At 55.1% G+C, this 20270-nt stretch overlaps 1 protein-coding gene across 36 annotated transcripts in view; it reads left to right on the forward strand.

The window, feature by feature from the left end:
- MAP2 (microtubule associated protein 2) overlaps nt 1–20270 on the forward strand; it is a 346649-nt gene that overhangs the window by 152531 nt on the left and 173848 nt on the right. For 32 of the 36 annotated variants that reach the window (XM_064163865.1, XM_064163881.1, XM_064163872.1 and 29 more), the window contains one exon: nt 2284–2355. The gene's annotated coding sequence lies outside the window, so the exon portion shown is untranslated. Of the gene's footprint in view, nt 1–1653; nt 1932–2006; nt 2026–2283; nt 2356–2922; nt 3007–20270 lie in introns of those variants that run through there. The other 4 variants (XM_064163866.1, XM_064163868.1, XM_064163870.1 and 1 more) reach the window with 4 other exon arrangements.

A 20270-nucleotide genomic window follows, 5' to 3' on the forward strand; every position in this document is an offset into this window, starting at 1 on the left:
ACTTGGCTCTGCTTATAGCAACGAGTGTGGATCTTCTGGTTGATGCAAGGTTTGGTGGATGTGTGAAAAGTTATCTTGTCATGGTCGTGGGGGAAGTCAGGAAGGATTCAACTCCATTTGCAGCCCTTAACCACTGACAATTTGGGAGAGAAGCCCTGGGAATCCATGGGAGACTTGTTGCTTCTTCCTGCAAGCCCATGTGCCCCTCTCAAAGGTAAATGGGATTTGTTGGACCTGTCCCCAGCTGCCTCTTAGGGAGACATTTCAAGCTGCTGTCGATGCCCTTGCCTCTGAAGGGCTCTGCTGTCATGGGGACTGAGAAGCAGCAGCTTGCTGCTGGGAAGTGGATCTAGTTGGCTTGTGGGTCCTGACTGCAGCTTTTCTTCAGCCATTGAGAGGGCTCAAATGGTTCCTCTTGACTGCTTGGCTGCTGCTTATGCCATTTCATGACAAACTTAGAGTGCTTGAAAACAGCCTCATTAATCTTTCCACTTTTCCTCATTCTCTTTCTCTCTCTGAAAAAGATAATCCACGTTCCTCTGCCCTCCTCTGCTGCCCTTCCCTAACGGTGCTGTGTCTCCTCCCCAAGCACTGTGGTTCCCCAGTTCACAAGTCCTGTGTCCTTTTTCATTTGGAATTGCTCTGGAGAAAGTCTTGCAGTAGGGAGGTGGGAGCAAGGCAGAATAGAGGCAGTAAAACTGGACCCCTCGCAGCAACCATCCATGAGCTGAGCCATGCAGCGAGCCTGCGCTGCTCCTGTCCCTGCTCCAGCCCCGCAGCGCTCCTGCCTTTCCCCTGCTCTCATTTCCCGCTGGTGGAGGAATAAGCAAACGCAAGGCTCGGGGAAGGGCGCAGACACCTGTGCGGGAGCGCTAGACCCAGAATAAAGCGGGGGCTCCAATCCGTGCTGCAGCTCTGCTCTCGGCCGCTGCCCGTGCGCGGTGCCCGCCTGCGCTCGGTGCCTGCGCTCGGTGCCTGCGCTCGGTGCCTGCTCTCGGTGCCTGCGCTCGGTGCCTGCGCTCGGTGCCTGCTCTCGGTGCCTGCGCTCGGTGCCCGCCTGTGCGCGGAGCCTGCCCGTGCGCGGTGCCCGCCTGCGCTCGGTGCCTGCGCTCGGTGCCTGCCTGTGCGCGGAGCCTGCCCGTGCGCGGTGCCCGCCTGCGCTCGGTGCCTGCGCTCGGTGCCTGCCTGTGCGCGGAGCCTGCCCGTGCGCGGTGCCCGCCTGAGCCTGGCCCCCGCCTGAGCCTGGCCCCCGCCTGCGCTCGGTGCCCGCCTGTGCGCGGAGCCTGCCCGTGCGCGGTGCCCGCCTGTGCGCGGTCCTTGTCCGTGTGCGGTGCCCGCCTGTGCTCGGTGCTTGCCCGTGAGCAGAGCCCACCGGTGCACAGTGCTCGCCCGTGCGCGGAGCCCGCCGGTGCGCGGTGCCCGTCCGTGCGCGGTCCTTGCCCCTGCGCGGAGCCCGCCGGTGCGCGCCTGGCAGCCGCACAAAAGAGCCCGGTTGCTGCTGCGGAGGGGGGTAACGGAAGGGCCAGCTGCTGGGGCCGCGCCTGGTGGGACGCGATTAAAATGCCTGTCAGGCGCTCGGTACCAGCCAGCCCTTGCCAAACCGCCTCAGCCGCCGCGAGGTGCAGCATCCCATTGTAAGTGGATGATGGCGGAGCCGGCTGGTTTGTCATCCTTCTGGAAATTTCTGTGGCCAGTGAACTCCCTCTTCCTCTCCCACTCACCCTCTTTTCCTTTCCACCACTGCGGGGACTTCTTCTAATTCGCAGTTTTCCGTTTCCTGACGTACACATGGTCGGCAGCGGAGCCGGCGGCTCGCAGGCTGCGTCTGCCTGGAGCTCGGCAGCGAGCCGATGGAGAGCAGCGCTCCGGGAGAGTGATTGTGCAGCAGTTATTTAAGGATAGGCTTTTGTGGTATGGCAGCGTATGAGCTGGTAATGATTTTCTTATTCAGATGTCAGCGCTGTTTGCTCGCTGGGGGCTGAGGCGGCAGCTCCTGCGCCGTAGCTTTTGGGATGTAGCCCTGCTGTAGGTGAAATTCCATAGCGGTGCTCGCTGGACGGGTGGGGATGTATAGGCGATAAACTTGTGCGGGCTTGCGTACGGACGGATTTGGTGCATGCACACCTCGTGTGCCTGTGTCTGTGCATCTCTGTCTTTGTAGGCTAGAAAGGGAAGGGAGGGGAAGCCTTTTCTCATAGCTGAAAGCTGTTTCTCGAAGGGGGGGAAAAAAAAACCCAAGCAAACATTTTCAGGGTGTTTTCCCCCCCGCTTCTGTGTTTGTAGGAACAGGTTCTGCAGTGCACAGCCTCGGACGTGAGCCGCTGAGAGGAGCCTGCTTGTGCAGAGATCGCCAAGGTAGGACAGCTCTGTGTTTGAATGTGCTTTGGAGGATGGGGGAGTGAATGCAGTGCAGGGTGTGGGCTGTTGTTCGGGCTTCCATGGTCGCTGCGTTTTCTCCTCTGGACAATAGTTGTTACCCTCTGTTGCCTCAAGCTGCGTTTCCTTGCAGCTTTGCATCGGTTTTCAGGCTATTTTGGCAGGTGCTGTGAAGTTATTTTTGCTGCTGTGCGTGATGCTGCAGCTGTCTTAGTTAGTCCTCTCAGCTGCAGCTACCGAAGGGTGAAGCACAAACCTGAGTGCTGTCTATTGTCTCGGCTTAGCATCATGAGAGTGCAAAGCTGCCTCCTGTCATGTCGAGTGTGGGGTGGACTCACTGTTAATACTAGCACCAGCAAGGAGAGGGTTAAACTGTCTGGCTTGCTCAGAGCAGGTAGGATCTGTCGGAGCACACAGCAGAAAGCATAGTGGTGATTTGGTACTGTATCGCTTTCATGGAGGAGGGAAACTTCTTTTAACCCTTTCCCTGCTGCCCAAGCCGTGTGTCTCGGCTCGGGGTTCTGTGCACAGCCTCTCGGCAGGCTGGCAGGGTGGGGCAGTGCTGGAGCAGCGTCTGTCTGGTGGCTTTCTGGCGTGTTCGGTGTGGCAAAAGGAAGCAGATGTAGACAGGTTTGTCTTTTTCTCTTTTTGACAGTGTCATTGCTAGCTCCCAAGAGAGGTAGATTATTATCCTCTTCCCCCTCTTGGGTGCTGTGACTCTTCGATGCTTGGGTGCTGTGACCCCTTGATGCTTGGGTGCTGTGACTCTTCGATGCTTGGGTGCTGTGACCCCTTGATGCTTGGGTGCTGTGACTCTTCGATGCTTGGGTGCTGTGACCCCTTGATACTTGGGTGCTGTGCCCCCTCGATGCTTTCGTGCTATGCCCCCTTGATGCTTTCATGCTGTGCCCCCTCGATGCTTTTGTGCTGTGCCCCCTCGATGCTTGGGCTCTGTGACCCCTTGATGCTTGGGCGCTGTGACCCCTCGATGCTTGGGTGCTGTGACCCCTCGATGCTTGGGCTCTGTGACCCCTTGATGCTTGGGTGCTGTGCCCCCTCGATGCTTGAGTGCTGTGACCCCTTGATGCTTGGGTGCTGTGCCCCCTCGATGCTTGAGTGCTGTGACCCCTTGATGCTTGGGTGCTGTGCCCCCTCGATGCTTGAGTGCTGTGACCCTTCGATGCTTGGGCTCTGTGCCCCCTCGATGCTTGGGTGCTGTGCCCCCTCGATGCTTGGGTGCTGTGCCCCCTCGATGCTTGGGCGCTGTGCCCCCTCGATGCTTGAGTGCTGTAAAGGAAACGGTGAGATAAATCCCTGCAGAATGAAAAGCAATGAGTGACTTTTGGAGGTTCATAGAATGGTCTGGGATGGAAGGGCCCTTGAAGATCATCTGATTCCAACCCCCCTGATGTGGGCAAGGACACCTTCCACTAGCCCCAGGTTGCTCGGGGCCTCATCCAACTTTCTTTGTGTTGCCCTTTCTGATGTCAGGTGGTTAAGGAATGCAGAGCTCATTGATCTGCAGTGGGGGCTGTGCCCTGTAAAAAAAACCTAGGGAGGATTGAAAATCTTCTTCCTTCACCTTGATGGAGAATCATAGACTCAAGCAGGTTGGAAGAGAGCTCCAAGCTCAGCCAGTCCAACCTAGCACCCAGCCCAGCCCTGCCCAACCAACCAGGCCATGGCACTAAGTGCCCCAGCCGGGCTTGGCTTCAACACCTCCAGCCACAGCCACTCCACCACCTCTCTGGGCAGCCCATTCCAATGCCAATCACTCTCTCTGACAACAACTTCCTCCTCACAGCCAGCCTAGACCTGCCCCAGCACACTTCTCAGATGCCTGCTGTGGCTCAGTACCTTCCAACCCAGGCTTTATCATGTGTTGCTCTCCCCAGAGGTCCTCCAGGTGAATGATCTGTCTCAGACCTGAAGGCAATGTATGCGTTTGCAGGGCAGCAGTCAAAATCTGTCCATGGCTTTAGTCTGGAATTTCAAGGGAGGCTTTTGAAGGCCAGAAAAGAGAGGTGAGGAATTCTTCAGGAAAACACAGGAGCATGATGAGGATACCTCTGGCCTGCTGGCAGGACCAGCCTGGGTCCCCAGACAGGCAGGAACCCCAGGGCAGAACAAGGCTGTGGACCCCTCTGGAACGTGGTGTGCAGGGACTGACTGAGAGGTGCTGTGTCTCAGGGGAGAGCATTGCTCATTCTGCCAGGATGTTCCCTCCTCTGTTCTATTCCTCACATCTTTCTGGGCTCGTTTTGCCCTTGCATTTTGTGGTTTTTTTTTTCCTTGCTTAGCAGGCTTTCCTGGCTCAATGGAGTTCCTCAGAGGAACATTTCACTTGTTATTTTTGCTTAGTAGCTTTTACTGCTGCTTCCTCCTGGTATCAGTGGTCGCTTTGGCTCGAACAGAAAAGCCTCAAGTGTAGAAAATGCTTTAACCCTTGGAAAAAAAACCGTTGGTGAGCAAGTCCCTTCTCTTCCCTCCACTCCCCCTTTCACTTCCATTACCCAAGGGCAGCAAGCCAAACTGCAGTCTCATTCTGATTTCATTAATGGTTTGCAAACTCCGTCTCAAGGACTTAACGCCGCTCGCTGGGCTCCCTGTCAGGATCCAAGGCTTTGCTGCAGCACTGAGGAAGGGGGAAGGAAGGATCGGGAAGGGGAAAGGAAGGAGCTCTCACAAGCAGGGCGTTGTTAGCAGAGGAGGAGAACTGCCTGGTTTTCAGAGGGTGATGCCTCCAGCTTGCTGGCAGCGCGTGCCCTCGGATGAATGGGTTTTGTCTCCTATGGAAATGCCTCTTATCTCCTGTGCACAGCATCTTATCAGTCCTCTGTGGTGTCCTAAAAGCAAAGCAAAGGATGGCATCTCTGTAAATGAATCAGAGCTCCTGAGGAGGCAGGGATTTGGGTTTTTTCTCCCCTAAACAATAGATATATGTTTCTTACACTTCTGCTTTATCAGTCACTTTCCCCTCCTCCTTTCGTCTGGGTTCTTCAGATTCACGTTGCAAATAGTTCCTTCCTGCTGCAAAGAGGAAAATGAGATCTGGCAAAGATGGAAGCCACAGGCTCACAGGATGTTAGAGGTTGGAAAGGATCTGAGGAGATCATTGATTCCTACCCCCCTGCTAGAGCAGGACCACACAATCTAGCACAGATCACAGAGGAGCACATCCAGACAGGCCTTGAAAGGCTCCACAGAAGGAGACTCCACAACCTCTCTGGGCAGCCTGTGCCAGGGCTCTGGCACCCTCACAACAAAGAAGTTCCCCCTTGTGTTGAGGCAGAACCTCTTTTGCTGCAGCTTCCACCCATTGCTCCTTGTCCTATGATTTCAAACAACGTCATTGCCTTGAAGTCACTGTAAGGGGTACTTCCACTGGAAGGAGGGGATTCTGGATTCATAGGGCTTAGAAATCCTCTGGCTGCAGGGGTAGTGTAAGATGTCTGGGAACACCAGGAGGAAAGAACTCATTTCTTAGCCAGGTGGGGTTGGGCTCTGCTGCCAGGCACCCACCGACAGAAGAAGGGGACAGAGTCTGAAGCTGTGCCAGGGCAGGTCTAGGCTGTCTGTGAGGAGGAAGTTGTTGTCAGAGAGAGTGATTGGCATTGGAATGGGCTGCCCAGGGAGGTGGTGGAGTGGCTGTGGCTGGAGGTGTTGAAGCCAAGCCTGGCTGGGGCACTTAGTGCCATGGTGTGGTTGGTTGGGCAGGGCTGGGTGCTAGGTTGGACTGGCTGAGCTTGGAGCTCTCTTCCAACCTGCTTGATTCTGTGATTCTATGATGCAAAAAGACAACAGAAGGCCGAGTGTGCAGTGGCAGTGAGGTGTGTTGGGTGACAGTGTGTGGGCACCAGAATGCCATGCTGCCTGGCACTTAGCCTCACTTACACACGTGACATGGTGACCGAGCATGCCATGGGCTTTCGGGAGCCACACACAGCAGCAGGTCTGCCCCAGGGCTCTTGGGCAGGGAGCAGCAGCAGCCAGCACAGGACCCTGTCCTCAGGGGGTCAGTTGTCTTTGCACCCCATTTGTTAGATGGTCCTCTCTTAGCATGTGTGCTGGAGGTAAGGAGGAGGTTTAATTTATGGCTGTTCTAGGTGGGGGTCTCAATGTCTTTCATGTGTTTCAGAGGATCCCAGGATGTTAGGGGACCTTTGGAGAGCTTCCAGCCCAACCCCCCTGCCACAGCAGGAGCAGAGAATCCAGCACAGGTCACACAGGAACACATCCAGACAGGGCTGCAAAGGCTCCAGAAGAGACTCCACAACCTCTCTGGGCAGCCTGTGCCAGGGCTCTGGCACCCTCACAGCCAAGAAGTTGTTGCTGCTGTTGAGCTGGAACTTGCTGTGCTGCAGTTTGCATCCCTTGCCCCTTGTCCTGTGGCAGGGCACAAGTGAGCAGAGGCTGTCCCTGTCCCTTCCTTCCTGCCCCCCAGCCCTCAGCTCTTGACAGACATTGCTCAGATCCCCTCTCAGCCTTCTCCTCTGCAGCCTGCCCAGCCCCAGGACTCTCAGTCTCTCCTCCTCAGGCAGTGCTGCAGTCCCTGCAGCATCCTTGTGGCCCTCCCTTGGACTCTCTCCAGCAGATCTCTGTCCCTCTTGGAATGGGGAGCCCAGAACTGGATGCAGTATTCCAGGTGGGGCCTCAGCAGGGCAGAGTAGAGCAGGAGAGGAGCCTCCTTCACTGCTGTTAGCCTTGCCTGTGACTCCATGAAGCAAGCAGTGTTCTGAGCAGTGGAATTGGTGCTGCTGCCTTTCCTCTTGGTTTGTGTCTTGTGCTTGATGAAGTATTTGCAGTAGGAAGGCTGCCTCCTAGGCAGTGTTTTCAGTGGCACACAAGGGCCACTTTGCTTTCACTTGGGATGATGAAGGAGTCACTTGCAGGGTCTTTCTCTTCCCCTTGGATCTGTTTTCACAGGACTTGCAGGATAGTTTGCTTCTGCACCAAGGCAGGATGGAGGCTGTCAGTGGAGCCAAGAACTATTAGCTGGGGAGAACACAATTCACTTAAAACTGATTTCCTGTGGGTAAGAGTAGAGCTAATGGCTCATCATGGTCATGACTGAAGTTGTTTTCCTCTGAGTTTACATCTTTTGTGCCCCTCTTCTCCTCCCATCTTGTCCCTTGTCTTTGGGCTGGAGTACCCCAGTTCCCCTGTGGGGGCAGGGGGACTGGAGTCTCCTTCTCTGGAGTTATCCAAGACCTGCCTGAATCTGTATTCCCCTGAGTTAAAAATCAGGTAGCTGTGCTAGGAGACCTGCATGGTTGAATAAGGAGCTCCTGAAGGGACTCTCAGGGAAGAAGGAATCTTACAGTTCATGGAAGAAGGGATTGGTCACTTGGGAGAGCTACAGAGAAGTTGTCAGGGCTTGTAGGAAGGTAACAAGGAAGGCCAAAGCCCTCTTGGAACTGAAGCTGGCAAAGGAAGTAAAAGAGACCAAGAAAGGCTTCTCAAATCCATCAGTAGGAAAAGGAAGCAGGGGGAAGGTGTGGGGCAGTGCTGAGCCAGGAGGCAGCCTGAGAGCTGAGGGTGCAGAGAAGGCAGAGCTGCTGAATGCCTTCTTTGCTTCAGTCTTTACACCTAAGGCTGAACTCCCCTATGGACTCCAGACCCTGGGTGAAGGAGAGGAAGCCTGGAGGAGGGAGTGCTCCCCACTGCTCAGTGCAGACTGGGTTAGGATCAGTTACACACATTGAACATTCATAAGTCCTTGGGCCCTGATGAGATGCACCCAAGGGTGCTGAGAGAACTGCCTGAGGTTGTTGCTCTGCCACTCTCCATCATCTTTGCCAACTCGTGGCAGACAGGAGAGGAGCCGGAGGGCTGGAGCAGAGCCAGTGGCACTCCAGGCTTCAAAAAGGGCTAGAAAGAGGTTCCAGGGAGCTACAGACCAGGCAGACTCACCTCCATCCCTGGAGAAATGATGGAGCAGCTCCTGCTGGAGGGCATCTCAAGGCACTTGGAAGAGAAGAAGGCTATCATGAGTGGTCAGCATGGATTTACCAAGGGGAAGTGATGTTTGACTGATCTGATTGCATTTTATGATGACATAACTGAATGGCTGATGAGGAGAGGCTGAGGGCCCTGGGGCTGCTCAGTCTGGAGAAGAGAAGACTGAGAGAGGATTGGATAAATGTTCATAAGTATCTGAGGGCTGCCAGGAGGGGGGGACAGGCTCTGCTCACTGCTGCCTGGGACAGGACAAGGAGCAATGGGTGCAAGCTGCAGCAAAAGAGGTTCTGCCTCAACACAAGGGGGAACTTCTTTCCTGTAAGGGTCCCAGAGCCCTGGCACAGGCTGCCCAGAGAGGTTGTGGAGTCTCCTTCTATGGAGCCTCTCAAGGCCTGTCTGGATGTGTTCCTGTGTGCTCTGTGTTAGATTGCATTGTCCTGCTCTGGCAGGGGGTTGGACTGGATGATCTCCTTGGGTCCCTTCCAAGCCCTAGCATCCTGTGAGCCTGTGAGCCTGTGTGCTCTGCTCTAAGTGATCCTGCTCTGGCAGGCAGGTTGGAATGGATGAGCTTTCAGGGTCCCTTCCAGCCACCAACATTCTGTGTTCTGTGCTGTCAGGAGGAGAGGACATGAGCTGCACTCGAGCTGCTCCAGGGTGCTTGCTGGCCCATCCTGTGCATACTGTGGTGAGATTCTGTCAGTCCAGGACTCATTTCAGCTTTGTTTCCTAGTTCTGGAAAGAAAATACTCTTCAGTCCTTCACTCAGTCACTCAGCTGCCTGCTCCAGGATTTGCACAGTGGCAGCAGTCTAACTGGAATCTGTTTAAGGGTGGATTTACTGCCTCAGTGCAAACCCCTCCTCAGCACTTCTTAATGTGATTGTGGTGGCCTGGCTGATGGATTGGCATTAGGATCTTCCATATTGACTTAAAGCAGGATCAGCCACGTTTAGAGTGATTCAAGGTGGGTGATACTTGTGTTGGTAACTTGATGTTACAGCAGGGCTTTGTTAGTGCTGCACTCAAAGTGTCTGCCTGTGTTGCTAGGCTGCATCCTGATGCTATGGCAGGTGGAATCCAGGCCAGCCTGAAGGTGCTCAGGCACTCTCAGCATCAGCTGTCCTGTGAGGACAGTTCCCCAGCCTGATAGCATTCTGCTCTTGGAATCACAGAATTCTCTGGGTTGGAAGGCACCTGCAAAGCCAAGGATCTGCAGCACAGCACTGACTGCTCAGACATTCTCTAGGAAGGAAAATTCTAGCACTGATTAGTCACAGAGCCACGGAGTGGTCTGGCCTGGAAGGCACCTCCAAAGCTCAGCCAGTCCAACCCTCTGCACTCAGCAGGGACAGCCTCAGCTAGATCAGGTTGCCCACAGCCCTGTCCAGCCTCACCTTGAAGATGTCCAGGGATGTGGCCACAAGCACCTCCCTGAGCAACCTGTCCCAGTGTTCCAGCAGCCTCACAGTAAAGAGCTCTCAATCTCCAGCCTCGACTACTCTTCTGTTGTAGAGGTTTGGGGTAGTAATTGGCCAAGGCAGGAGTTACACAAATAGAAATGTTTGTATTTCCTGCAAGCCCTGCCCCCAGCCTAGATACAGAACTAGGTTAGGTTTGTTTGCAGGCTCTAATTCAGTCAGGAAAGGCTTCCAAGGATGCTCGTGGGCAAATCTGGGAGAGTCCGAAAGTGGAAAAGGCTAAGCCATAAACACAGCTTCAGCCCACCAGAAATCAGACTGAGCAGAGGATCTAAGGGAAGCAGCTTTTACTCGTGGGGGTGAGAGAGGAGATTGGAGATGATCCCTTGCTGGATTTCTCTGTGCCTTGGCTGCCTTCTGGCACTCCAAGCAATATCCAGTCATGGATCCACACGGCAAGAATCCAAGGTGAGGGCAAAGACCTGCCAAAGGTAAAAGGGTCTCAGACACAGCTTCCCTGAGTGGGATGGATGTGGAAGCAGCGCTGCCCCATCATCTTCAGTCATGTTGCTGCTGTTGAGCTGGAACTTGCTGTGCTGCAGTGTCCATCCCTTGGCCCTTGTCCTGTGGCAGGGCACAAGTGAGCAGAGGCTGTCCCTGTGCCTCCCTTCCTGCCCCCCAGCCCTCAGCTCTTGACAGACATTGCTCAGATCCCCTCTCAGCCTTCTCCTCTGCAGCCTGCCCAGCCCCAGGGCTCTCAGCCTCTCCTCCTCAGGCAGTGCTGCAGTCCCTGCAGCATCCTTGGGTGATTCAGATGGCCTGACAGCAGAGGGACGGTGGCGCTGCCCCTCCGGGCAGGTTTGCTGTTGGAAGGTGAAGCCTATGGATTGAAGTAATCCTTGCAATATGAAAAGGCTGAGTGGGGGAAGGGCCTGCCAGAGTTCACAGGAACCTGCTGATGGGGTCTGTGGCACCAGCCTCCTGCCACCTCTCCTCCAGCTGTTCCACTTGTCTCTGGCTGCTGGTTTCTCAGGCTCCTCAGCACCTCTCACTTTGGGTAAGGCGTTCCCATAGCAGCAGTTCTTGGCTCTGCACTCCTTGGCTGCTTAGTGCAAGGAAATCTTCCACCAGTCCATGCCACTGCAAACACTGCAGTGTGCCCACTCTGGCACCCTGGCTGACACTGCTGCTTTTCTGCTCTTTTTGCCATGTCTCTGCCACTGATTGCCTCTGTCTGCCTGGTGGCAGCCTCATCTCTGCAGTGAAATGAGCAGCACTTGTGCAGCCCTCTGCCATCTGCAGCAGCTTCTCTCTGCTGAGGCTCAGGATGCAGTGAAACACTGAGCTTGCCAGGCTGCCCTCTGTGGTTCCAGTGCAGTGCTCATCTGCCCAGAGCTCTGTGCTGCTATGTCCTGGGCTCTTGGAGCACCTGTGGAAGAAAGAGAAGTGTAGCTTATCACTTCTGGGCAGAAGCCTCTGTCCCAGGCTCTGCTTATTTCCTGCTTGCCAGAGAAAATGAGCAGATTTGGAAAGGAGATTGTGGAAGGTGATTTAGTTGTGCCAATTAACAAGGCAGAGATTCTCAAAGATGCAGTTAGTTTTATCTCTGGAGAGCCCTGCCCACAGCTCTCCACACATGAGTTACATTTGGGTTCCAATTCAGTGGGGAAACTCTTCCCAAGGCTGCTCCTGGGCAATTCATTCATTTAGGAGAATCAGAACATTGGGAAAGTTCAGCCACAAAAAGGCTTTGCCTCACTTACAAACAGGCAGCCTGGAGCCCTGGGGCAAGTCTGTGCCTCTCACTGCTGTGGAGGAGAACTTTCAAGCTAGTCCCTGTCTCCTTTGTGGCAGTGTTGGAACTGCTCAGCCTTTGAGAGGCTTCCAGACCTTGCCAGGGTGCTGGGAAAGAGGCAGAGGATCTGTGACCTGGTCCTGGTTCCTCCTGGCACAGAGGTTTGCAGAGGTGCAGGCAGCATCTCTTGCAGCTGTGCAGAGAGCACCGTGGCAGTGGCACTGCTTGCCATGGAGTGAGGCACTGAAATGCCTTCTCCTGGGTGATATGGGCAAAGGGCTGGAGAACAGAGTGCAGGAGCCTGGCTGAGTCATGAGCTGTGTGAGCACTGATGTAGAGCATCAGCAGTTAAATGCCTTCTCCTGGGAAACTTGAGGCACTTCAGCTTCCAGGTAGTTCATGCCCAAAACATCAGGGCCAAGCTGGTCTGAAGCACGAGGCAGAGCAGAACACATTGGGCAAGAGCAGTGAGGCAGAGGCAGCTCCGTGAGGCAGAGGCAGCTCCATGAGGCAGAGGCAGGGAGGCAGAGGCAGGGAGGCAGAAGCAGCAAGACAGAGGCAGGGAGGCAGAGGCAGCACAACTGCTTGCAGCTTAGTTCCATTTCTGTGACTTGCCCAAGTGCAAAGGCTCTTTGGCCACAGAGGTTCACCAATCAGATGGCATTTGCCAAACTGACCCAGGGCTTGCTCACCCTTATTTGGGCCAGACACTCACAAGTGCACAGACACCTGTGGGTCCCTGTTTGTCACTTTGGGAGGGGCCATAATGGTCCAAGCCTTTGCTTTCCTCCCACCCTTGCTTCCCCATCAGCAGAAGGGTGAGGCAAGCCAGGACATCTGATAGGCCTATTAGCCTGCCAGGACAGAAGGGAAAGCTGTGACCTCTGCACCTGTTTCAGGTTAGAGGGCTCCACGCCATAGGGTGGGTCTGTGGGTTGACACAGATGTAGAGCTGGGGTGGGTGTGGGAAGATGACTTATCAGTTTAAATAGAGCTGATGGCTATTGTGTGGCTGCCACCTGTCCTCTTTCACACGGGGTAACTTGAGTTTGTTATTATCTTTAACCACATCTTACTGGGGCGCCACACTGTTGGTCATTCTGCTTTCATCCTGGATAAAACAGCTGCACTTTCCTCAGGAAAAAGAATCTCACTACAGTAGTGGCAAATGAGCCTTTTCCTCCTCTTTTTAGTGTGAGTGCCTTTATGCAGGAGAAATGTGACTGATGGCACAAGTCCTACTGCTGCATTTATCACCCTGGTTAATCACTGCACTTCACTAGGGTGCACTAAACAAGACCTGGTAGCCATGCAAACAGTAGCTGAGGCATGCAGCAGTGAAAGCCAAGATGCAGTTTATGGTTTAATATGTTAGGATGGGAATAATTGCAAGGGTTGGGAGGAGGAGAAGTGTTGGATGTGGAGGATGCTTCAGGGAGCTGTGTCAAAAGCTCAATGGGATGAGATTGAAGAAGGCCAAGTGTAGGGTTCTGCACTTTGGCCACAACAACCCCAAGCAGCACTACAGGCTGGGGCCAGAGTGGCTGAGAGCAGGCAGGCAGAGACGGAGCTGGGGGTGCTGTCAGAGAGGAGCTGAAGATGAGGCAGCAGTGCCCAGGTGGGCAGCAGAGCCAATGGCATCCTGGGCTGGCTGAGGAGCAGTGTGGGCAGCAGGACAAGGGAGGTTCTTGTGCCCCTGTGCTCAGCACTGCTCAGGCCACCCCTGGAGTGCTGTGTCCAGTTGTGGGCTCCTGAATTGCAGAGAGCTGTTGAGGTGCTGGAAGGTGTTGAGAGAAGGGCAGCAAGGCTGGGGAGGGGCCTGGAGCAGAGCCCTGTGAGGAGAGGCTGAGGGAGCTGGGGGTGTGCAGCCTGCAGCAGAGGAGGCTGAGGGCAGAGCTCATTGCTGCCTGCAGCTGCCTGCAGGGAGGCTGTAGCCAGGTGGGGTTGGGCTCTGCTGCCAGGCAGCCAGCAAGAGAAGAAGGGGACAGAGTGTGAAGCTGTGCCAGGGCAGGTCTAGGCTGGCTGTGAGGATGAAGTTGTTGTCAGAGAGAGTGATTGGCACTGGAATGGGCTGCCCAGGGAGGTGGTGGAGTGGCTGTGGCTGGAGGTGTTGCAGCCAAGCCTGGCTGGGGCACTTAGTGCCATGGTCTGGTTGGTTGGGCAGGGCTGGGTGCTAGGTTGGGCTGGATGAGCTCTCTTCCATTCAGGACCCCAAAACTGTGGAGCAGTCACTGCCCTGTGCACCACAGCTGTGGAATCAGTTTGTGAGGGATTCTTGACACCACCTCTTACATCCTGGGAGCTCCTGATGTGACACAATGATCCTTTTGACCACACTGTCCTTAAAACCAGGGGACACAAGATTAGACTAAAGTGGTTTCTCTCCCCCACCCTTCTCTGAGTGTATCTTGTGGGAAGTGAATGCTGGAACCAACAGAGCTTGGATCAAAGCCTGCTGAACCCAGAATGAAAACATTAATCGGCTTCAGCAGGGTTTGGATTTGGCCTCTAAGGAGCTGCTTTCATCAGTAAAGGGAGCACACTGGGGTGGTTTAGATACTGGCAGCAGAAAGGCTGCTCTTGCTAGTGGGGGCTTTTTTTCCAAGGTCTCTACAGCTCCCTGCATGGAATCATAGAATCAAGCAGGTTGGAAGAGAGCTCCAAGCTCAGCCAGCCCAACCTAGCACCCAGCCCTGCCCAACCAACCACACCATGGCACTAAGTGCCCCAGCCAGGCTTGGCTGCAACACCTCCAGCCACAGCCACTCCACCACCTCCCTGGGCAGCCCATTCCAGTGCCAATCACTCTCTCTGCCAGGAACTTCCTCCTCACAGCCAGCCTAGACCTGCCCTGCCACAGCTTCAGACTGTGTCCCCTTCTTCTCTTACTGGCTGCCTGGCAGCAGAGCCCAACCCCACCTGGCTCCAGCCTCCCTGCAGGCAGCTGCAGGCAGCAATGAGCTCTGCCCTGAGCCTCCTCTTCTGCAGGCTAAACAGCGAGGAGGGGGCAGCCTCTGCTCTTTGGTGGCAAGCAACAGGAGCAGGGGAAGTGGTTCCAAGCTGCAGCTGGGCAGGTTCAGGCTGGATGCTAGGAAATATTTCTTCCCAGAGAGGGCTCTCAGCCATGGAATGTTCTGCCCAGGGTAGTGCTGCAGTCACCATCCCTGGACGTGTTTCAGCAGCCTGTGGAGCTGTGCTTAGGGACATGGTTCAGTGCTGAGCCTGCAGTGCTGGGTTGAAAGCTTGGACCAGCCTTTTCCAGCTGGCTGTTTCCTGTGATTCTGTGAGGGAAGTGGCTCTTTGGGTTCCCTTGCACTGCTAAGGGAAGGGAGGGCAGCCTGTCTGCAGGGCATGAGGCAGCTGAGCCTGGAACCTGGGGAGGAGGCCTGTCAGTGGCAGCTCCCATGGCACACAAGTGGAGCTGGGGTGGCATAACCCACTTGACTTAGATGAACACTTCTCTCCACTACAGTCACTCCTGTTTGGAGAGAAGACAAAGTAAACATGCTTTTTTAACAGGTGACCTGGGAGGTAGAGATGAGGAGGGTTAATTGGAATTGTCACCACAGAGTATTGTGCCAGAGGCTGTAATAGTGAAAGGTGAGGTTAATAATGTTGGCAGGACAGGACAGTTTAATGTTGCCTGCTAAAGTTCACCTTCTAGTTATTGATACATGTTGAGCTGGCAGAGCTTTGGGTTGAGCTGGTAGAGATTTGGCTTGCTTTGGTTCCCAAGCTGCTGTCCCTTCTGCAGTGCTTGTGGCTGCACAGCACAGCCCTTACATCAGAAACCTCTGAAGGTTTCTGTTCTGCTGGTGCTGCCTTCATCAGTCATCTTCACTGAGTCAGAGAGCATCAGGGTCTGGAACAGACCTCCAAAGTTATCTACTTCAACCCCCCTGACAGAGCAGATCACACAGGAATGCATCCAGGTGGGTTTTGACTATCTCCAGAGAGGGAGACTCCACAGCCCCCCTGGGCAGCCTGTGCCAGGGCTCTGGCACCCTCACAGGGAGAAAATTCCTCCTCCTGTTTCCATGGAGCTTCCTATGCCTCAGCTGCCACCACTGCCCCTTGCCCTGGCACTGGCATCACCCAGCAGAGCCTGGCTGCAGCCTCCTGCCACTCACCTGCACATCTCTCCCAACACGAAGGAGGTCACCTCTCAGTCCCCTCCTCTCCCAGCAGCACAGCCCCAGCTCCCTCAGGCTCTCCTCCTAAGGAAGCTCTTCCACTGCCTGCAGCATCTCTGTGGCTCTGTGCTGGACTCTCTCCAGCAGTTCCCTGAGGCCCTTCTTGAACTGAGGGGCCCAGAACTGGACACAATATTCCAGGTGCAGCCTCCCCAGGGCAGAGCAGAGGGGCAGGAGAACCTCTCTCGACCTCCTAACCACAGCCCTTCTAATGCAGCCCAGGATGGCATTGGCCTTCTTGGCCAGCAGAGCACATTGCTGGCTCATGGGCATGCTCCCACCCACCAGGACCCCCAGGTGCCTTTCCCCTTCCCTGCTCTCCAGCAGGTCAGTCCCCAGCCTCTCCTGGTCCATGTGGCTGTTCTTTCCCAGGTGCCAGACTCTGCCCTTGCCCTTGCTGTGCTCCATTCCATTTCTCCCTGCCAGCTCTCCAGCCTGCCCAGCTCTGGCTGGGTGGCAGCACAACCCTCCTGCTGTGGCAGCCACTCCACCCAGCTTTGTGTCATCAGCACTTGCTGGCAGTGCCCTCTGTGCCCTCACCCAAGTCACTGATGAACACTGAACAGCAGTGCTCCCAGTGCTGGTCCCACAGTGCTCTCCTGACTGCACATCCTGAGTTCTGCCCTTGCACAGGACCCTGTGGAGCCTTTGGAGGAGGAGCACTTTGCAGGACCTTCTTGCAGAGAAGGCAACACAACTCAGTTCTGCAGCCAGGTGTGTGCAGCTGTAAGACCAAGGGGGGTCAGATTGTCCTCCTCTGTGCTGGTGCAGAACAGACTCAGTTCTGCAGCCAGGTGTGTGCAGCTGTAAGGCCAAGGGGGGTCAGATTGTCCTCCTCTGTGCTGGTGCAGAACAGACTCAGTTCTGCAGCCAGGTGTGTGCAGCTGTAAGGCCAAGGGGGGTCAGATTGTCCTCCTCTGTGCTAGTGCAGAACAGACACTGCCCTGCCTGCCTGCCCTGGTCAGGAGGCAGTTTTACCTCCCTGGTTAGCTGTGCAGGGGAGCTGGAAGTTGGGAAATGGGAGGTTATGGTGCCCAAATGCCCCTGTGCCTTCAGCCAGGTGGTTGGTGAGCACTTTGAGCAGCCCTGGCCCCGGTGCCCTGCCCCCATAGATGGATGTGGCAGAACAGCCTCCTGCTCGTTGCTGGTTAAGGCGTAGCTGTGCTGCGCCTCTGGAGGTGTTTAGCTCCAGGCTGTACTTACACAAATGAAGGGGTTTTAATGCCCACAGCCACAGGACTCTAATGAATCTGTAGGCAGTAATGGTGATGGGCTTGGCTGAGCGTTTGAAGGTAAGAATGTTGAGGGGAAGTAGGAGAAAGGCTGTTTGAAATCAATCCTGTTTCCTCCAAGCGGTTTAATAGCAGCACTCTGGGCTCAACCTGCACAATGCAATCCCTGTTGAAATCCTTTCATTCCATATGCAAACAGGGCTGTGTGGGTTCATTGGCTGGTTGCAAATACTACAGAAGCACAGCATCCCAGGGTATGAGGGCTTGGCAGGGACCTCTGGAGAGCTTCCAGCCCAACCCCTGCCCCAGCAGCACCAGAGAATCCAGCACAGGTCACACAGGAACACATCCAGACAGGGCTGCAAAGGCTCCACAGAAGGAGACTCCACAGCCTCTCTGGGCAGCCTGTGCCAGGGCTCTGGCACCCTCACAGCCAAGAAGTTGTTGCTGCTGTTGAGCTGGAACTTGCTGTGCTGCAGTTGACACCCACTGGCCCTTGTCCTATGGCAGGGCACAAGTGAGCAGAGGCTGTCCCTGTCCCTCCCTTCCTGCCCCCCAGCTCTTGATAGACCTTTCACAGAATCACAGAATCACTTCAGAACTGAAACTTCTTCAGAGTGAAAGGCCACATTAAGGTCTCCTTGGAGCCTTCCCCTCTCCAGACTGACCAACCCAAACTCTGTCAGTGTATCTTTCTTAAGAGAGCATCTCCAGCTCTCTGGTCATCCTTGTGGTCCTTCTCTGGACGTATTCCAGCACCTCCAGACCTTACCTGTAATAGGAGTTGGGTGGCAGCAGGAGGTTGCAGCCTCAGTAAGGCAAATTGATTATTCATGGTGTGACACTGAGCACATGGATAGGGTTACAGGAGGTTGATTCTGCCTTCACTTTCCCAGACTTCCTGGCCCCACTGTCACACCTGCTGAGGATGAGTTGTGTCTGTGTTTACTGATGGCGTTGGGACAGGAGGTGCTGCAGAACTCCAACACACTTCTTGGGGAGTGTGGCAGCTTCTCCTCTGTGTCTTTGCCATTCAGGGGTGAAGAACACTCTTGTGACTCTGCCTTCCTACTTCACTCTAGACTGTGCAGCTGTTGGCGAGAGGACTCTGCACCTCTCTGTCTCAGCTTTAGACCCTGTCTCTCGCTATGCTCAGCAGTCAGCTCGGATGCAGCACTCACCTCTGAGCTCTTTGGCCACAGGAGGGAAGGCTTTGGTTTCTCTCCAGTAGTTTTGGGCTGTTGTCCCCATGCCTTGGGTATAACAAGGGCATAAAAAACTGTGATAGTCAATAAGGAGACCATAGAATCATAGAACCAAGCAGGTTGGAAGAGAGCTCCAAGCTCAGCCAGCCCAACCTAGCACCCAGCCCTGCCCAACCAACCAGACCATGGCACTAAGTGCCCCAGCCAGGCTTGGCTGCAACACCTCCAGGCACAGCCACTCCACCACCTCCCTGGGCAGCCCATTCCAATGCCAATCACTCTCTCTGCCAGGAACTTCCTCCTAACATCCAGCCTAGACCTCCCCTGCCACAGCTTCAGGCTGTGTTCCCTTCTTCTCTTGCTGGCTGCCTGGCAGCAGAGCCCAACCCCACCTGGCTACAGCCTCCCTGCAGGCAGCTGCAGGCAGCAGTGAGCTCTGCCCTCAGCCTCCTCTGCTGCAGGTTGCACACCCCCAGCTCCCTCAGCCTCTCCTCACAGGGCTTGGGTAGAAGAAGGGCATGAAAGGCTGTGACAGTCAATAAGGAGAGCAAAATAGAACTTCAGCAGAGTATCCTCAGCCCAAAGGGCAGTGCTGTGTGCCAGCTCTAGAAGTCAGGTGCAGGACACTGTGGTGAGCTATTCCATGGGGCAGATGTGTGCTGGGAAATAAGCCAGCTCAGTACCGAGAGGCCACCAGGAAACTACAAGAGTGGCTGCAAGGGGCTTGGAGGAATGAAACCTTAGTAAAGGCTGAATGACCTCGAGGGTACTCAGTTCAGCTGCCTTGTACTTCCCAGGAGTACTGAGGGTCTCTTTCAGTTAGACTTGGGCAGGCTGAGAGCTGGGCAGAGAGGAACCTGTGAGGTTCAACAAGGATCAGAGCAGAGTCCTGCCCCTGGGAAGGGATAAACTGCACCAGTAGAGGTCTGGAGGTGATCTGCTGGAGAGCAGCCCCACGGGGGAGGCCCTGGCAGTGCTGGTGGGCAGCAAGTTCTGCATGGCACAGCAGTGTGCCCTTGGGGCCAAGGAGGCCAATGGCATCCTGGGGGGCATTGAGAAGAGTGTGCCCAGGAGACCCTGGGAGGTTCTCCTCCTGCTCTGCTCTGGTGAGGCCTCACCTGGAATATTGCATCCAGTTCTGGGCTCCCCAGTTCAAGAGGGACAGGGATCTGCTGGAGAGAGTCCAAGAGAAGGCCACAAGGGTGCTGCAGGGGCTGGAGCACTGCCTGAGGAGGAGACTGAAGGACTTGGGACTTTTTGGTGAAGAGCAGACTTAGAGGGGACCTAATTAATGCTTATAAATATCTGAGGGCTGGGGGGCAGGAGGCAGGGGACAAACTCAGCTCAGTGGAGCCCTGCCACAGGACAAGGGCCAGTGGGTGTCAACTGCAGCACAGCAAGTTCCAGCTCAACAGCAGCAACAACTTCTTGGCTATGAGGGTGCCAGAGCCCTGGCACAGGCTGCCCAGAGAGGTTGTGGAGTGTCCTTCTGTGGAGCCTTTGCAGCCCTGTCTGGATGTGTTCCTGTGTGACCTGTGCTGGATTCTCTGCTCCTGCTCTGGCAGGGGTTGGACTGGAAGCTCTCCAGAGGTCCCTTCCAGCCTGATATGGGAAAAGGTGCATAGGCTCCTGGGATCCTGTGCTTCTGTGGTTCTGCTGCCATGACCAGGTGTTGCCCTGGTGGTCAGACTTAGAGGCTCAGCTAAGCCAATTTCTGCTTTGAGAGCACTCTGTTGGCAGGTGCAGTGTAGATGTCTGCCATTTGGGTCACTGTGGCTGTTCTGAGTCAGGCCAGGGAACACTTCTCCTCCTGAGGCAAAGCCACAGTTCTGGCCAGGCAGGACTAGAGGAGTGCCAGTGTGAGTGAGTTAGGAGCAAGTGGTACAGCAAGGTTCAGTTGCATTCATAAGGGTAACTGTGAATGTCATCTGGTCCTGTCACTAGCAGATAGAAATGGTCCTGCTGCTGCCAGCTTCTGCCTGCTCCTGATCTTGTGGCACTATCCTCAAAGCACACTTAGAGCTGAGAAGACCTACCCAGAGGCCATGTGCTGGGGAATGGCTACCTCATATTCTCCTTCCTCACCCATCT

The sequence above is a fragment of the Pogoniulus pusillus genome, chromosome 24 (genome assembly GCF_015220805.1).
Source record: "Pogoniulus pusillus isolate bPogPus1 chromosome 24, bPogPus1.pri, whole genome shotgun sequence".
Classification (NCBI taxonomy): Eukaryota; Metazoa; Chordata; class Aves; order Piciformes; family Lybiidae; genus Pogoniulus; species Pogoniulus pusillus.